Source organism: Cupressus sempervirens, chromosome 5 (assembly GCF_028749045.1).
Source record: "Cupressus sempervirens isolate cs-2001-9-10 chromosome 5, ASM2874904v1, whole genome shotgun sequence".
NCBI classification, from domain to species: Eukaryota; Viridiplantae; Streptophyta; class Pinopsida; order Cupressales; family Cupressaceae; genus Cupressus; species Cupressus sempervirens.
Genome location: NC_143122.1, coordinates 420,377,224 through 420,396,980, shown reverse-complemented (window position 1 = coordinate 420,396,980; position 19,757 = coordinate 420,377,224). Strand labels below are relative to the sequence as shown.

At 33.0% G+C, this 19,757-nt stretch overlaps 1 pseudogene; it reads right to left on the bottom strand.

Annotated features, from left to right (window-relative positions):
• The window catches only part of LOC149556573 (beta-galactosidase 5-like), a 188,353-nt pseudogene that overhangs the window by 79,700 nt on the left and 88,896 nt on the right, over positions 1 to 19,757 (bottom strand).

Genomic DNA, 19,757 nt, shown 5'->3' with positions numbered 1-19,757 from the left:
TTATTTGACCCAAATGTGTATCTAGAAATGAAAACACATGAAACAGAAACTAAGTCTAAGTACATTTTTTTGGTTGACACAGGATTGCCCTTATACCTATGGATTCTCCTGCATCAAAAGACGAGTAAGAACCTCCACCACCTGCAAATAACATTATAAAATGAATAGGAGACTTAATTTGACTTCAACATATGGAAGTGTTAACATAAATAAAATCATGCAATTCAACATGGTTTCTCAATATTTTCTTCTTGTTTGTAAGATTCAAATAAACTTAAAGAAATGGAGGATCATGAAGATCTCAAGTAAAACTTGATTTACTGTCCATATATTTCCAAGTCTAGCCAATATAAATAGTAAACATTTATCAACTTTATATTTAAATGCGAAGTTACACAAGGTTCCCTAGAATGTAATCATTAATGATGTATCACTAATATTTCAAGTATTAAAGATGTATCACTAATATCAAGTATTAGCCACAACGATGCCTGTATTTGAAGTATCAAGGATGTATCACTATTATTTCAAAATTTACATTTTATAAAGCTTTACAAGTGTACCATTAATTATTAATGAGTAAAATTTTGCTAGAAAAGAGTTGAATATCAATTATATCATTTACAAGGAACATTGATGAACTTGCTAGAATGTTGTTCCTTTCAAAGTTTTTTGAAACCTGGGAGACTAGTTGCCCTTGCCTCTTATTTATTTTCATCAAAACATGGAAGACTTGGTGGACTACTTACAAAGCTAAAAGTTATCACTTAATTGTTAGAATTTCAAAGCTGAAATTATTAGATGTTGCAGTATAATTTTGATAAAAATGCATGTTTGATAGTCACTTGTTATCCTTTTATGAGGCCTCAAGTCAGCATGTACAAAAGGAAAACACAATTATTCAAAGACATTAGTTGATTTGTTGTCAAGCTACTTTTCACTGTGCGAATGGCAAGCATTGCATCTTGACAGACACATATTGCAACAGAACTATAGGGTCACTGCAAATTTTTCAAAGAGACAAGAATGCCTAGAACATGAAACATATAATCCTTAGCCACATGAAATAAGACCCAAATATAGGGTCAAAACTTGTAAGCAATGACCTAAACCAGATCCAATCCAAACATGTTGCCTCAAATCTACAAGGCAGATCCTAATTGGCAAGGTGATCCCAAATCTAGGCCCTAAGCTCGTTGATAAGAGAGGCCATCAGTAAACTAACATGCATCCTTGGAGGGATAAATTAGGCCCTAATTCAATTAAATTTCAAGCAATTTAGATCCTAGTCGAATGAGTGCTTTAATTGGGACCCATGGCCCTAAATCTAAGTTTTCCCTAAATCTGAGTTTGCATTAAACTTATAGCTGCTTCTATAAACCATATGGACCTAAATCAAGCCTTAATTTAGATGAGGCATGAGATAAATCTACCCTCTAATCGAACACACAATTCCAATTTCAAATGCAAGGGCCTAATAACCAAATGTGTGGCCCATTGATCTGGCCCCTTGCTCAAGCAAATAGGCCTAATGAGGCCCAAAACTCAAAAAAATAGACCTTAAGAGAGAAAGAAAGAAATGAGCAAGCAACTATAGGAAAGGGAGTTAGAAATGGTGAAAGTGTCGAGGCACAAAGGTTGGCACAGTTGAAAGCTGATACACAAGAAATGACACATCAATCCAACTTCATCTCTACATGGGAGAAAATTTGAGACACCAATCTTGGGCCATTTGACATGAAATTTTATAAGGGATAGAATGTATGGAGTCAACCAATCCAAGGTGATCAAGATGATCATTCTGAATGGCATTGCACAAGTAGTGGTCTTCCCTCCTATACATCAGTGGATAGAGTTAGTTTTAGAGATGGAAAACAACTACACTCTAACCACAAAACAAGTCCTCACACTGAAGGGAAATGTTGCAGCTCCACTTACAATGGATACCATAAGAGAATGATTTTAGTAAAGATGAAGGAGATCTCATTTTGATGCATGGTCACCTGGGCATGTCCAGGGGCTTTTTGGAGGAAGAAGAGATTCTTGGCATATGTTCTCAATGAAATCCAACAACCACCATGCATGGTGCAGGGCACCCTGGGAAGAGAATGAGAGGAGAGTTATTTAGAATCAAGAAGATAAAAGTGATCTTGAAAGATTAAGAGTTAAATGTAATCGGATCTATGATCCCTCTTTGTATTCGATGTTTTGATGTAATGAAGCCTAAAACTATAAAGGCAATGTAATAGAGGTAAATGGTATTGAAAGATTAAAATGTACCTAAGGGGTTATTAAGGTTCATTTTGTGGATCCTAGCCTAGTTATGGGATTTAAAGACCTATATGGTATTGGACCAATGTAATATGGTCTCTAAAAGCCATTAAATATTGTAAAAGCACTATAAGTGCTCAAAAGTTGTACTTTTCCATGTTGGCAATTTAGGCCTAGTAAGGCTTGTAAGGGGTTTAGGTGTCTTTGGAAGGGTTAGTGAAGTTATAAAAACTTTGAAAAGGTTAGTGAAATGTATTAAAGGAATATATGATTGTAAGTTGTCAAAGTTGACACTTTGTGTCAACTTAGACAAAAAATTTCAGTTTATAACTAACTATTACTGTTACGGTTAGACAACAGTGGGTATTGGCCTAGTTTGGCTATTTAGTGGAAGGTGGTCAAGTTTTAAAGGAAATGGAGAGTTGGTTCTTGGAATAATAAGACATGTAATAGACTTTGGAAGCAACAAAAACAAGTTTTTTCTCTATTAACTAGCCACTATTCCAGTATAGTCATAACCAATACCGCTCAAATGATAGTTGAGTTTGGCTCTCGATTGATCATGATGTAGGAATCTTAAGGAAGTTGTGTCCTATTCTTTTCATGAATTTTCTTCCCTATTTCATTATCTTTAGGTTCAAATAATCAGGCTGGTGTTTGTAAGACAGTGATTGGCAGAGCACAGTCAGGTTTAGATTTGAAGTTTTCTATGATGTGGCAACTCTTACACCCTCTGTGATCTATGTGATTGGTGGAAGATTTCCACAACATTTTAAATACTTTTATATTATTATTTTTCTACAGAAGAATAGAGAATCTTGGTGGAGAAGCAGTGTTGAGTGTTTATTTACTGATTGTGAAAGAGCTTGTGTGAGCACCAATCAACATGAATGGGCTTTCCTTCAAGGATAATGATATTTGGTGAAGGAATATGTATGGGAAGGAAATTTATGAAGTGTTGGTGCAATCCTTTTGTTTTGGTGATGTTGTTAGAGGTCTCATTGAACAGGTCCTAGTTTAGTGACCCTAGAACCAAGGGTTTGGTGGTAAATGAATTGGATGGCTAATAGAACCTTGGAGATTTCAAAATATCTTGTTTTATGAGCCCTAGAAAGACTCTTTGAATGTTTGGGGACAAGAGGATAAGTGGAGCTATGAGTTTCTTTAAAAATGGGAGAGAAGTAGGCCTTGTTTAGTGTCACTAGGGGTATTGGATCTTGGGTATGATCCAAAAGAGTTGATATTGAAACTTAGGGAGTATGTATAGATCCCAAAAGGGTATCTTAATTAGGTTCTAGTTTCCCTAGTTGTTTGGAAAATATTGGAGAAAAACCCAAATTAGTGACTGAGATAAAATGAACCACAGTTGTTAAGATGAACCATGATAATCATATCATTCATGGGATAAAATGGGGTTGTAGTAGAAATCATCTCTCTTTGCAAAATCTCATGTTTTAATTATTTGACTGGAAAATTGCTCTTACCTGAAATTGCTAAGGAGTTGGCTTATTTTTGAATCTCCCATAAACAAAGGCTTTATTGGGGACATTTCAACATTGGTGGTGAATTCAAGAAAGACATTTACATAAAAACTAAGCAACCCTATCTAGCAAGAAAAGATATATAGAGATTTTCGACTAAAATTACAAATTGATGCTGAAAAACTTAAACCATAAGAATTGTTCTATAGAATAATAAAACAAATGATGATAGCATACATTTCTCATTTCTAGGTTGTTCTGGTGCTCAGTGGTAGATTTTTGTACCTGCTGAATCATGCTACACAGAATTATATGGAATATTTGATTATTTAATATAATCTACATGCATTATGCAATCATATGATTCAATATCTTACCTAGTTGTACAATAGACAAATGATAAGATATTTGACAATGATTTATGATTTACTAGGATGTAGAATATGCAAATGCCATGATAGTCAAGATTGATCTCACAAAGTTTAAGAGTTGCTGCTTGATAGCTTGACTTGTTTCAGAGGCAGTCACAAAAGGATCAAATGCCTTGGAAAGAAATCCATTACTATAATATACCTAACACTTCCCTTAACAAAAATAATATCTGCTACCAATTTATTCCAAATCCAAGAAATCAAATTCAAAATACACTAAGCCAATAGGTTTCCAATTGGTTGCAGCCAGGATCGAGGAATATGATACTTGAAAAACAAAAATTATTGCCTATCAACTGCATATTCCTCTTAGTAGCTCTTTCTTTGTTTTTAAAGCCCTTAAATTCAAATTTTACCACAAAAGTTGCAGTATCATCCATAAACTAGCATCAAGTAGAAAGTTGAACACAAAAAATATAAGAAATCTCACCAGCATTGAGATAGCTGGCCACAATTTTTAGCACATTTCTTTGGACGAAAAATTCCTTGATAGTTGCATCCATCTGAGTAGACATCATTGACATGATAAGAAGGCCAACACCATCCAATATTCTAACCATTTACCCATGCTTGGCCTTTACCCATTGTGCTCAAGTCCAATCCTACTGGATCTTCACTAATTGGTGCATCAAATTTTTCCTGTACAGTAATAATTTAAATTTTAATGAAAAATGTTAAACAAAGTGCAAAAATTGCAACTGTGCAAACCTTTTCATGGTTCCCGTGGTTGCTGACACAATCATAGATTTAACATTCAACATCAAGAGCATACCTTGTACCATGTTAGTGGCTGTCTTTGAGGGACAACTACTCCTTTCATCCATTCAACAGAGGAATGCCCATCTATTGTATGGAGATCCATTGATTCACCTTTCAAACCAACTTGCATGCACAAAATATTAGATATGCATATACATAGAAAAATATTACAAAATGAGCTGGAGCAGTATTATCAATCATAATAAATCACAAGATTCCAAACAAGCATTTCTCCTAGAAATTTTTACCACACATTTGTATTCCATTCAATACCATTCACCCTTTTACATTTTAACTCCAAAAAAAATCCTTTATGTCAAAAACTGATGCTCATATTCTTGAATATTAAGGAAGAAACTTAAGTCGTTCTAGAATCTGAAGAGAAAAAAAATAAAAGATGCCTAGGTCCAGTTGTCATAGGTAAAATGTGTAGAGTCATCATGTTATTATAATTTGTGAAGACATATATAAAAAAAAATATGGTGTTGTTGGGATGTTTGGAAAGAAGAATAATCAATTTCAGTTCAAATTGTGCTATATTAAGCAAAGTAAAAATATCACCAGCTTAGCAGGAATACACAAAATGACATATTTGATCCAAAATTGATGACTTCAACCGTGTTTTATTACTTATCCATTTGTGCTCTCGAAAACATGTATCATATCTAAATAATTTAATCAATAATTAAAAATTTAAATGTATATAAACTATTCTTTTCTACTCCAAATTATAGTATCCTATTTAAGATAACAAAATAACAAATTTGCATTAACATGGTTCATACCTAGTAAGACCACTTTTGTATCAACAAGTCTCATGTTCCCTCCTTAAAGCCACTAAGGGTAAGTGGACCAAGAATCCCTATATTCCAAGATTCAAAATGGGGTCCAATATTCTGTAACATAAACAGATAAATCAGGAATTAGTATCTAATGTGGAAAAACACTATACTATTATAGTGACAACCAGTAATATTATATCTGATTTCATTTCACATAAAAAACTAGTGACTAAATTCTTATACATGAAATTAGACATAAAACAAGATACTGGGATCGCTACACCTACTATTTTCACTTCTGTATCTACCAAATAATACAAAAATATAGAAGCAACTACACATATGTGGTTTGAAACAAAATGTCATACTCAAGAGTGCAATTATGTTTGTTCCAACCCTAAGCTTCACACCGGATGGATATCTCACTTTAGGGTTTTCCTTGCTTCCAAATTGAGAGCCTATCAAAAGCATAAATCCAACATGAAAAGTCCTCCCAATTCTTAATTTCTATGTCTCAACATCCAAAAACCAAAAAAAAAAACACAGACGAAACTAGAAATTATTGGTCCACTCTGATTTTTTGACTCAACAGCACTAAATTAGAAAACACACTCTAAATTCAAGGATGTTGGATGATCTTATACCTACAAATTCTCCATTGATGAAAACACGCAATGCATCATGTACTGAATCTATAGAAAGAACTGAAAGATCACCATTCTTTATAAAAGGCTCATCCTCACCAACTTCAACACTATACCATACATGATACAACAAATGTATTAATATGTGAAACTGCCAATTGTGCCCAGCAAAAGAAAACTCTTAGGTTTGAATTGATTTAAGATTCTTGTTTAACAAACTAGATTTGTGTTCAACAAACAAAGTTACAAACTAACCATATGACTATTCATCAAGTAGTCTTCCTATCCACAATTCAACACTAAACATTTAGAATCTAGAGGAAGCATTAAATAATAGATCTACTTGGAAGAAAAAGGAAACTACTTGTTTATGATTTCCTTAAATATTCCTCTGTTATCAAGAGTAACATGTTAATATTTAATGGAGTCAAAAACTTAAATTGTTAAAATAGAAGAGCATTCAGAGTTCAAATACAATCAATACAGATACCATGAAACAAGTCAAATGTGAAGCATAAATGAAATGGAAAAGATGCGAATGCAAGACACTAAATAAAGTTATTCTGCAAAAAGCATAAGCATGCAAGAGATCAACTAAAGTTATCTTGTGATCTATGGATTAGAACGGAATTATTTTTCTAACCTTTCTAACATACAATTACAAATCTCAACAATGTGAAAATCGGAACCAATAGAAAACAATCATTCTAATTAGTAAGAATGTTTGATAAAATATTCACCTTAGTAACCATTTAGAAAACTACAATATTAAACGAAGATGTGGAAAAGGTATATCTCACCTCGTAGTGTACCACAAGTAGTTGGTATTATCTCTTGTAGTGTTTATTTGCTCCAGCAAACCTATTGCAGTGAGAGAGCTATCCACATTGGAGGTAACATATTCCTAGAATGATTTCCAAGCAAATCCCTTAACGGGTGTCATTTTCATTTGAGTTGTTTGGACAAAAACCTGTCATAGAGCATGTAAATTTATTAGTGCCATAAATTTTGCAACTCATGTGCAACTGAAGTAATTCAAATACATTCTATCCATGTATAGAAGAAATATAATGCACTCTAGAAGAAAGCATATTTTAATAAATAAATTTTCACACTAAGTTTCTACATTTAGGGAGAATGCTAATAGACCAAGCAGGGATGTGATAGTGCCGATTGTTAAAAAAGACCGCTGCATTTGAGTTTGCATCAAAATTTGCAAGGAAAGCAACACAACTTCCATGCCCTGCAGAATACACATTAGACTAAAAAGACAATGTTGTTAGCTCATTGTGTTTATAATAGCATTATCAACTTCTTAATTTTTTTTTCACCTTTTTCAAATGAGACTTTAAAGTTTAATCTAAAAATAGTCTATAAAGTAGCAAACCAGTCAACATGCTCAACTTACTTGTTGATAAGTGCCAAGAGAGTTAACTTGAGGATCACCACTAACTAAAGTAGCCTCACAAAGCTTTATAGCCTTGTGTAATTTTGTAAGATGTCCCCACTTTGGTTTCCTAAGAAGCCCTGCAAGGAAAGGAAAAGAACAATAGTTCATGTTCTAATTCTTGAAGACTTTATAGTATTTTTGAGATAGAATAAAAATACCAAGCTCAAAACAATTTACATGTTTAAAAATACTGAAGATCCAACTGATTTAATTTGACCCTAAGGTAGCAAGGAACTTAAAGCGGGATATAAACCTTATCTTTTATAAAGATAAACAAATGTATTTCTCTTTAAAAAATTTATGTAATTTAGAAAAAATTATCTGTTCCAGTTTGACACTATTAACAAAGAAGAATATCAACACAAGTCTTATCTCATGCCCAAAAAAACATACCATATTCATCAATAGGTGCATCATAGTCATAACTAGTTGTAATGAAAGGCCCTCCTATAGTACGACCAAAATTTGTTCCACCATGATACTGCAAAGAAGAGAAATTGAATTAATATAAAAAATGAGGCCATATAAGAATGGCATGTGCTAGGATAACCCATTTGCTTCAAGGTGAGCTCTACCATATTAATAGTATAAATTAGGAGATAATTTCTTCTCCCAATACCTTCTCTCAAACTCCACTCTGAACTGCCTTTTACAATGCCAAAAATGTCCTTAAATAGACCCCAAAGGTTTAAGGATTAGGAATACATTCTAGAAAGTTCTAGTTGGCATCCACTAACCAAATAGAAGGCTCCAGAAGTCACATTAGAAGTTGGTACAAAATTAGAAGAATCCAAAAATGGTAACCAAACTTCTAGGAGACATACTTTTGAACCGTAGCTTCGATTGACGAACCATTTACATTTCTAGAAACCTCTCAAAGAGACTATGAGAAATATGCTAATACACTTAGTGCAGAGAAAATAGACTCCAAAATATGCCCTATGGGCTTATAATAGTATAAATCAGGAGATAATTTCTTCTCCCAGTACCTTCTCTCAAACTCCACTTTGAACTATTTTTTACAATGCTAGAAATGTCCTTAAATAGATCTCAAAGGTTTAAGGATTAGGAATACATTCTAGAAAGTGATAGTTGGCATCCACTGACTAAATAGAAGGCTCCAGATGTCGCATTAGAAGTTGGTACAAAATTAGAAGAATCCAAAAATGGTAACCAAACTTCCGAGAGGCATAACTTTTGAACCGTAGCTCCGATTGACGAACCATTTATATTTTCAAAAAGCTCTCAAAGTTCTCTATATCCCTATGAAGGAGCTTTGCTCATCCCCCATTTTTCAAGCCTATATGAGGTCATTTAATGCCTCAATCCTAATTTTGAAGTATTCTTAGGAGGTCTCTAGAAACTAAAAAATTGCAATAACTTGCAAACTGTGTAGCCTTTTGACCTGATTCTTTTTCTAGAATGTTCTAAATTACAATTTTAATCATCTCTCCAATTTACACCTTGTAATACACCATAATTATGGATCAATTACATAGTCCTATTTTTTTGGCATTTACACGTATCCCAAGGTGCTCACATACTCTAAACTAGAACACTGGTAGTGGAACTATGAGAGTTGGAACCTTTATTTGACCCAAATAGGTATCTAGAAATGAAAACACATGAAACAAAAACTAAGTCTAAGTACATTTTTTTTGGGTGACACAGGATTGCCCTTATACCTTTGGATGCTCTTGCATCAGACACCCAGGGTAGATTGAAAAGTGACCCTATCACAAATGGGGGATGAGCAAATCTTGTCCATAGGGCTATAGAGTGCTTCGAGAGCTTTTCAAAAAAGTAAACTGTTCGTCAATCAGAGCTACGATTCAAAAGTTATGCCTCCTGGAAGTTTGGTTACCATTTTTGGATTCCTCTAATTTTGTACCGACTTCTAATGCGACTTCTGGAGCCTTCTATTTGGTCACTGGATGCCAAATGGCACTTTCTAGAATGTATTCCTAATCCTTAAACCTTTGGGGTCTATTTAAGGATATTTTTGGCATTGTAAAATGCAGTTCAGAGTGGAGTTTGAGAGAAGGTACTAGGAGAAGAAATTATGAAGTTTCTGCACATCAGATGGAGGCAATTTTTCGGCATGATGACATTGCTTAGGCTACACCTTGTTTTTTCCCAACAGAACCTATAAAAGGGTAACACACACCTCCCTAGGATGATGATCTCCAAAATTTTTTGAGTAAATATGATAAAGTTTTTATTGACATCCCTTCTGGCTTACCACCTTATCGATGAGGTGACAGGCAACTGAAAAGATGGGCCAAAAAAATCCTACAACATAAGAACCAAACACATTGATAGTGAGGTATAGACACCTATAAAGGCACATGTCGCCAAAACTACATGAGGCAAAAGAGGAAGAGGGCAAAAAACTAGCAAACAACTATCCCCTCCCATGGCACTTTATAAAATAGTGCGAGTACAATAAACCACAATGATGAAAAGGATCTCGAAATGCAAGAGTGGCACTTTATCTCAGTGTGTTTGCATAAAGATGCTTACAATGATATCAACAATGATCAAAACAATAAAAAAGCTGATAGAAAAGATAATACATCACAAAAGAAGAGATCCCATGCCAAGAAAATAATCCTTGAACCTGAAATACCCAAGATATCCATCATAGAGAAAAAATGCCAAAAACATGATAGATAGAGCATGGGGCAAAATCTGGAAGAAATTACATCATTTCTGAAAAGTAGACAGAACCATCTTTTCAAAAATATCACGTTTTCAAAAAATGGAGATGGAACGCACAAGAAATGCTTGCTGGAGTAAAAAATAGAACTTTGGACTTTAACTGCAAAAATAGAATACTAAATAGTTCACAAATGATCCTCCTTTCTGAATAAAGCAAGCAACTACAAAGGCCAGATCTTCAACAGGTCTATGAGAAGTAGTACCCCCAAATTCTGTAAACCTACAAAAATAGTAGATAGTGAACTTATAATTATAATGTTAATGGAATTTAGTGTACCCACTAGTTAAACTTAAAAAAGAAAACACTTTACTATCACTTCTTAAAAAGTGAGAATCTGCAAGCCATCGAGAAGACCAATTGCCTAATTACTGCAAATAGAACTATATAAGAAATTTTCAAAATTCAACAGCATTGAGAAGAGGGAATGATCTATACCAGCCACTCCATGCCTCAGTCCACATTGATGGTTTGTAGGGTTTGTTAGGTATAAAGTTGTCATAGTAGAAACTGTTGCAAGTGTTAATCTATCAACAATATCAATAAAAGGGTTGAAGCATTATAGGAACATAAAATAACATGTAGACACCTTAGAAACCCGAAAGCTTACATTACATTATTTACCACTTCTTCAATTGTTTGGATAAGTGTACATTACATTAAAATACAAAAACTTAAGTGCTATGAAACTGAATTGATGAAATGGATTTAGTGTAATTGCAAGGACACAAGATAATTCCAAACTGACCATCACAATTGATAGAGGCATTAGAGTCCCCAAGCCTCAAAATAGAAATGGGTCGTATGAAATAGAACTCACCATAGGATCTGGCACATCATCCTATTTGTACATAACCCAGGGTACACTCGTACCCAATCCTACAACCATTTGTGCAGTCTAGTTCATGTATGATGCCCTAGCAAGCCCAAACACCACTTCATCAAGTTTTTATTCATTTTCTACCTATGAAGAGGATGAATTAGTAGGTTAGGGTATTCATTGATTCCATACAGATGTACACTTAAAACTCTTCTTATTTCACTGATCTTTTGTAAGATCAATAGCCTTAACATAGAAAAAATTGCCTCAACACAGATTCATGGTAATATTGTAAGAAACACACACACCTGGGACATAATAATAGGTCCACCTTGAGACTCAAAGAACCCTTCACTCTTGATTAAATCCACAACCTTTGATGTAAAACTTTACATTGCCATCTGCAGTACTCATCACTTATTCAATATGAGAAACTGGATCAAATATTATGCATTAAAATCCTATAAAGATACAAGGCATTTATAAGTCTTAAAAGTGTCATCATTTCATAGAGAAGCACCTTGAAAGACACGTTATCCATCCTAAAGCTAATGCTAGGGAAAAAATTTAACCAAACTAGAAAGCCCCTACAAATTGATTAATAGCATTAATATCCACATTTAATAAACCATGTTGGGTGTTTGAAAGAAGAGAACCTTACATGTAATATTGATCAGTTACAGAAAATTATACCTAAAATTCTATTTGGCGTAGACATAAGGACCAATTTGAAGGTTGACATATAATCCTTCTTGTTGCACTATCTTCACAAACTTTACCAGATCAAATCTCCCCTCAAAATAGTACTACAAAAGCAATAAAGAAATATAGAGTCAAAAATAACTTCAGTAGCTTTGGAACCTACAACATACTATGAATCTAAATGCAGCCCTATACAACCGAGTAATTTTAAGAAAAACCCGTGAAATTCATTGGAGAGAATCTAGATTTTACTTAATAGAGCTATGAGAAATGATTTGCATGCTATGGACATTGAAATTCAATGTAAATAGGAGCTCTTTGTAAACACTATGATGAGAAATAGCACATGCATTTAGTATGGTGGAAAATATGCCAACAAATGGAAAGCAACATATATTATATTATATAGGAGGCGGAATGGCTAGCTTCTGATATATGTGCCAAGAGTGCACATATATATGTGGCTTCAAATTATTTTATGAAAAGGAAACACTCAGGACTAAAATTAATTTACATGTCACTTTCCTAACATGAAAACTACCATCATAACATGTACACTAAAATTAAAGTCAAACACAACTTAGTTTTAAGTGCCTGGATTCTGTTTGTTCATCTGTTGATAGAGAAACTAGAGAGAGATGCTGCAACCTGTAGCTTCATCTCCATATCCAGTGCCTATTAACTTTGTTTACCCAAATCCATAGCCACCAACACCCTTTAACAGTAATCTGAAAGAAGACCTAGCACAATAGTAGGGCATAGGGGTAGGGGCTAGCCCTTTAGAAGATTGGGGGGGCATTTGACTGAATGAAAGCATGAGTAACCCAAGACCAGTAACAAAGTTATCAGCTAGAAGGATAGGAATCAATCCACCAACATGCCTATTGCCATAGGATTGAAAATGTGTACCATGCCTTGCAAATCTAATACCATGAGCTCTTTCTTAAAAAAAATGCATAACCTCTACAATATACCAAGAAGCCTCCTGCAATGAAACCTCTTGACATCTTACATTTGTATATCACTGTGTGTGTATTTCATATTACATACTACAAGAAAAAAAATGATACACATAATTTATGTGCCTAGATAGACAAAGAAGAGGGCTTCAAATGCAATTCAATATTGAATGCTTTTTGAATAGATAATCAAACTAGTTTTCATGTAAATACAACCAAAGTTTTAAATTAGAAGTTGAAATGCTCTAGATATTTGTTTATTCTTCACCTGCATTTTGGGAGACTTTTCTTGAAGACTTTGCATTGAGTGTAATATTTTCTCCTGCTAATTTTCTTGATTCTCCCAACTAGTTATCAAGTTAAATGAAATTTTTTTCCATTAATCATTAACAAATACAAGATACATTGCTCCTTAATATGACATGTGTCAATCTCAATTTAGACATAATAAACCTATTAATTTACCCAAAGCACTCACATTTGAGAAGATTTGGTTTTGATTGGAAGACAACATGCGCAAAGATGTTCTACCACTTGCTAAAACTTGCAAATGCAAAATATATGAGAGAAATATGAAATTAATAGAAAATTTCAGACAACTCATATCACCCAAACCATACCCTTATATTCAAATACTCTAATTGCATGATGAATTACATTCACCATGTAATGCATATTTCATAAATCCTATTCATGACCATTCAATTAAATATCCCCACCTACTGGATAAATCTAATCTTTTCATTTTCCAAGAGGGACACTCCCTCCCATGTGATAATAATAAAGAATCTAACATCTAATAAATAATGGATGATATTTTCAACTGTAGGTATAGATGCTGGCAAATCCATTAATCATATTTATATTGGATATTCAACTATCATTTACATATACAGTGTTTTCTTTCTCAAAATGCAATAAAATATCAAATAAGGAATTATTTCTTGCAGCTTTAAATAAGATTTAATCCATTGCATGAAATCTTATGCATATAAAAGCACTTTAGAATTACAGGCAAAAAATCAACAACTAAGCATCTTTAACATCTACCTACATATAACTTAGACATATTTTTAAAAATTACAAATTTAAATGGTGTTAATTAAGGGTTACGTTTCTGAAAATAAAACCTAAGAGATTCAACCTCCACACATCTATAAAATAGTAGATAAAGAACATATAGATGCTATATTTATCTATAGTTTGCTACTAGCATTTTAAGCTTGTGGATACTTTGGATCTATTGGCAAAGCACTAAATTCTCACCTATAAAAAGCTCAATTCTTATTCATTGCAAAGGGTTGAGTCTAAGAGTTACACATTATAAGGACAAGTTCAAAAAAACTTTTGATTTTTTATTCAATTTCTAAATAAAAAAATTGAAGTTCCTATGTCATTATCTAAGTTATTAGTTTCTTTGGAAAATGCCTAGGTTTTGTTGTGGGTGTGAGCCTAAGACTGGTTCTAGGCTAGTTCCACCCAAAATGCAAGTCAAACCTACCAAGAGCTTTGGGTGCCTAGGAAGCACCCAAGTAGAACCTAGGATAACCAGTCTTTGGTCATTTTATATTATTTCAATATGAAGAGGAATATAAATATTATATATTAAATATATAGTAATTTGGATTTTCATTATGTAATGAAATTGTGTGAATTTTACAAATCATTAATATATGAAGTATTTTATTAATAAGTTTATTCACAAGTATGAAAAATTGTGCATCTGTATGTAACTGCGAAACTGTAACATCCAGAACTGCATCACTAGACTTATCAATTGATGAGCTTAAGGGACTTTCTAATGAATGGTTCATAAGGCACAACACTTGGTGAAGGTTTTGCAAATGGGGCTTCAAGCTTTGGGTTTAACTATGGAGGAAACTTTGTAGTTAAGCACGCTTACGCTAGAGTAGTACTAGGATGGGTGACCTCCCAGGAAGTCCTAGTGCTTCACCCTTGTGAGCATCACCTAGATCCAATGAGTGCTAAGTGTTCCATTTATTCTCATGAGAGATGGATTCATATTGAATCACTATTCATGAAACATGGGTCATCGAGTTTGACTCAAAAATCACATAGTTAAATCTTGATATTCATATCACAATTTGACTTACTGTGGAAATTATCTCCTACTTATCAATCACTAGACTTGTTCCTACTACATCACTAGATTCATTCCTTCAGTTCATAGGAGCCAGACGTCACCACTCGTGCAACAAGTAGTGCTTTCCCTAGAAGGTGTGGGACTTTAGCCCCATGGGGACCTCCAACTATTACCAACATCATGTGGGACACAATAATTTTCTTAAGCATTAGACAAGGTGCTATGTGGACTATATTAATCTTCTAGGCCAACAAAAGCATTTTGTGGCATAAGAATTATGAACATTCAATCTTAACTATTTAGCCAAGCTAAGCTAAGTAGTCAAATTACCATATATCTAAGAGATGCAAGATATTTGTGCAAGTAATTAGTCAATAATTACATTGAAAACTCATTTCCTACCAACATAGCATGGCATGGAATGGAGGCTTTAGTTCTCAATAACTAAGATATATGTGATATTTTCAATAAATCATTAGTAATTAGGTTTGATGGTTTTGTTAAGTTCAATTCACTAGTTAATGATCAGTACCATAGATAGATCAAGACCCTAAAGTTTAATAACAAAAATGAGTTCACTTCAATACGCTTCCAAGAATGCCAAGAGAGGTAGACATTTGAACAATTCAATCCAATACACCTCTCAACAAAATTAGGTGATTGAGAAGAGAAACAAAAATATAAAGAAAATTGCCTAGTACATGATGCATAATAGAGCCATGCTGTAAAGATAAGAGGTAGTGAACAGTATGGTATATCTACCAAACAAAATTTAATGGTATTTAATTTGGAAATACTTAAAGTTTTCTAGCCAATCTATGATATGAGAAAATATGAGCATGATAATAGCATGTCAAAGAAAAATTCTTTTAGGTTTTTCACAAAAATGTATTTGAAAATAAGTCAACTACTTATCTTTTTATGTACTTGTGGAACTCAATATCTTGTTTTCAAGGATATTATATTTAAAGTTTACCAGGAACAAGATTGATGTTTCAAGAATTTTATATTTGAAACTATTCGTAAAAATAGATATTTTCAAGGATGTTAAAATTAAGTTAATCAGAGAAAAGATTATTCAAGGATGACCATTTCAAAACAACCTCCTATATTTTCTAGAAAAACTTGAAAGTTATAAGACCATGCATAAAAGTTGTAGTAATTGCCTCACCTATAGAAGCATTGAAATGGAGAAATTTCAAATCTTGAGTGTGCCTATCACTAGCTTTTACAGGGCTTGAGATAGGCATTTTGGTTGAAGAAAACATAGAGAAAGACTAAAGTTGAGCCATATCAATATATGCAACTTCCAATTTGTCCTGCACCCATTTTCCATTTTAAAATATTAAATAAATTTCAATGCTTTCTCAAATTACTAAAGAATGGGAGATGTAAAAATACACACAGTTGAATCCCAAAAGCACTCTATGTTACTTAATTCATGTGTGTGGAAAACTCTTTCCTACCATCTGAAATAAATGAAATCTTGTTTGAAATTATTTTAGTTGCTATGAAAATTTAAAAACTTTAAGAATTATTAATGCACACTTATTGTCTATGATGTTCAAAGAAAAAAGACATCACACAGGCTGAATATTGCCTGTTGATAAAGCAAGGCCAATTTTATGAAATGGAGAAAATATTGTTTCTATCCATCATATGAGTATGGATAAAATTCAAATAAACTTTGAAGAATAGTGGCAATAATTGTGAGAAACAACAACTGAAAAGGTTTTTAGTGCAAGGAGTTGTGGCCTAACAGTAGCAGGGACAGTATAACCCAAAAAAGGTTCAACCCTATAACACCATGGACATGAGGAGAGTTTGTGCTCCAGCAAACACTGAGTACCTTTGAATGTGACCCATGTGTAATAAGGTGCATTAGAGACTGGCCCATGAATAGATATATAAAAAACATTCTTCAAGCTTATTCCACACAAAAAAATGTAGTCCAAGTTAACAAACCCCACACACCCATAAACGTATCAAGATATTCTCCCACAACTAAGTCAAACTGTGCACCAGATCATAAACTGTATAATTAATCTATTAGTGGTAGACCAAAAAAAAATCTTATTTCATTTTGCATATATTCATCTACAATAGGATATACTAATAAGTTAAAAAAAGAAGCTATGAAACTATAAAAAGCTTCCAAGAATCATTCTCAAGTTATTAGTAGCTGCTAGTTTATAAAAGATAGAAACCCTTATCTTTTTCAGTATATCGCAATGCCCCAATTGTATTAACTTGACTCTCAATGGTAGTGCTTTGATCTCCATTAAATGATCATTTTCATTGAGATGGAGACTCTCAAAGACAAGGGTGATAGTCTTCACAAATAGAAAGCATGGGCACGTTTAGTTTTTTGCAAAAGTAAATGACGCAGCTCTAAAATCTACTTTGATTAGGTAATTCTCTACTTCTAAATATTCTAAGAGATTAAGTCACACAAAAAACCCGTGCACACGAATGAGAAAGTTCACTTGGTTTGATGTATAAGGCCTGTGTTGGTCAAAATTTTGACCAACATGGGCCTTACATGTAAAAAAAAATGAAATTTTTTGCTTAACATTTCGACCAACTTAAATTTATTTAGTTAATGGTCAAAATTTTTGCTCCAAAAATGAGGTTAAATGTAGGAGTGACTTATTGATTCATTAAATAATCAGCATACATGCCCAGTTATAAGACCTTATAGGTTAAAACCAAAATAAATTCAAGATCAAAGATCCAACATCAAATTTGTAGCTCCAAATAAATATGCAACAAACTTTCCAAACTTTCACATTCTACTCTAGAATCTCTCAAAAGCTACCCTAACTCTACGCTTAAACACTCTATATATAGTAGCCAAAATGGCTTACATATCATTCTTAAACATTATATAAGAGGAAGGCTGACCCAACAATGGTTTGGACACATTCCAAGAGAATATCTTAACATAAATGTCACGATCAAAATAAATCCTACAAGTCAACTCATAGAAATCACATCCAAATGTTGACACTTAGCATAAATAGGAAAACTTGGCACATGAAGGGTCACTCAACATGCACTAGGTAACTCGACACATGAAGAGTCACTCAACATACACTGGGTAACTTGGCACATGAAAGAATACTTGATTAACACTAGATTGCTATAGTAACTTAGCATCCACTAGAGCTATAGTAACTCGACCTCCATTAGAGCTATAGTAACTTGGCATCTACTAGAGCTATAGTAACTTGACATCCATTAGAGCTACAACAATTTGGTATCCATTGAAGGTACAGTAACTTGGCATCCACTAGAGCTAAAATAACTTGGCATCCATTAGAGCTATAGTAACTTGGCATCCACTAGAGCTACAATAACTCGACATCAATTAGAGCTACACTAACTTGGCATCCATTAGAGCTACAATAACTCAACATCCGCTAGAGCTATAGTAAGTTGGCATCCATTAGAGCTACAGTAACTCAACACCAACATGCAAAATGAACAAAAATGAGTAGGATAACAAGGCAACCTAGAATGCTCCTGCATCATGACTTCTTTTCTTTTTCTTTTTTATCTTTATTCATTTAGTATCTGTTCTCTCTCTCTTGTAATTCTTGTAAGTCCTACTCTTGTTACGACATCTAGATTGATGCAACCAAAATTCCTTAAAAATTTAACAAAAACATAAGAGAAGAACAAATACTAAAAATGTTTTGGGAGTCCATAATTCTTCTTCTAAATTATCTTTTCCTACAACGAGAGGAAATACAAATTTAAATACAAATCCAAAATTACCATTTTTATTAGTTTTTTCATAAAACTTTTTTTGCCAATTTTGATATGGTTTTAAAACAAGTTGAAAATAGATAAATTTTTCTATGAAGCTTCCTAAAATTGAGCTAAGATGAATTTCTAACTAACATTCAAATTTGGAAGTAATATTTGAGGTTATTAATAAAAATTTAGCTTTCTAAAAACTAAGAAAAATATTAAAAGCTTTTAAAAACTACTAAAAGCTCCTAAATCATAAAGCCACTAAAAGCACCTACATCATTTTCCTCTAGTTGAAAAAATGCAGCTCTTTCAAGTATTTTTTAAATATTTATAGTTTCTTATCTAGAACTTTTCCTTCCATTATTTGATTTTGTTGACTCTAAGGAATGCAAGTTTATTCCTTCTTCCTAGTGTAATACCCCTAAATTGACACATTGGCATTTTGAACCAATTTCAGTGCATCAATCTTACAACATCTATTTCTTGATCAATTAAGTCCTATTGTACTAGGCATTTCAAGTTTTAATCATCTTTGCTTGACCTAAGTGTCAAATGCAAAAAATCCCTAAATTGTATCAATCACATACTTTATTTAATTCTTAAATATTGATTGAAATTGGCTAAATTAACCTCCTAATTAAATAATTATTAATCTTAAGCACTTTAATTAAATTAAATCCACCCTCTTTAGCTAATACAAATAAAAAAGGAACTAAATATATTGATGTAATTAAATATACATACCATAAGTGTTAAAACTAATTATTTAATTAATTAGAATAATAATTATGAGCACATATTTGAAAGGATCAATGTTATCCCCTATTTCATCTCATTCAACTTCATAAAAAATGGAGGACTCAATCTCTCATTCAA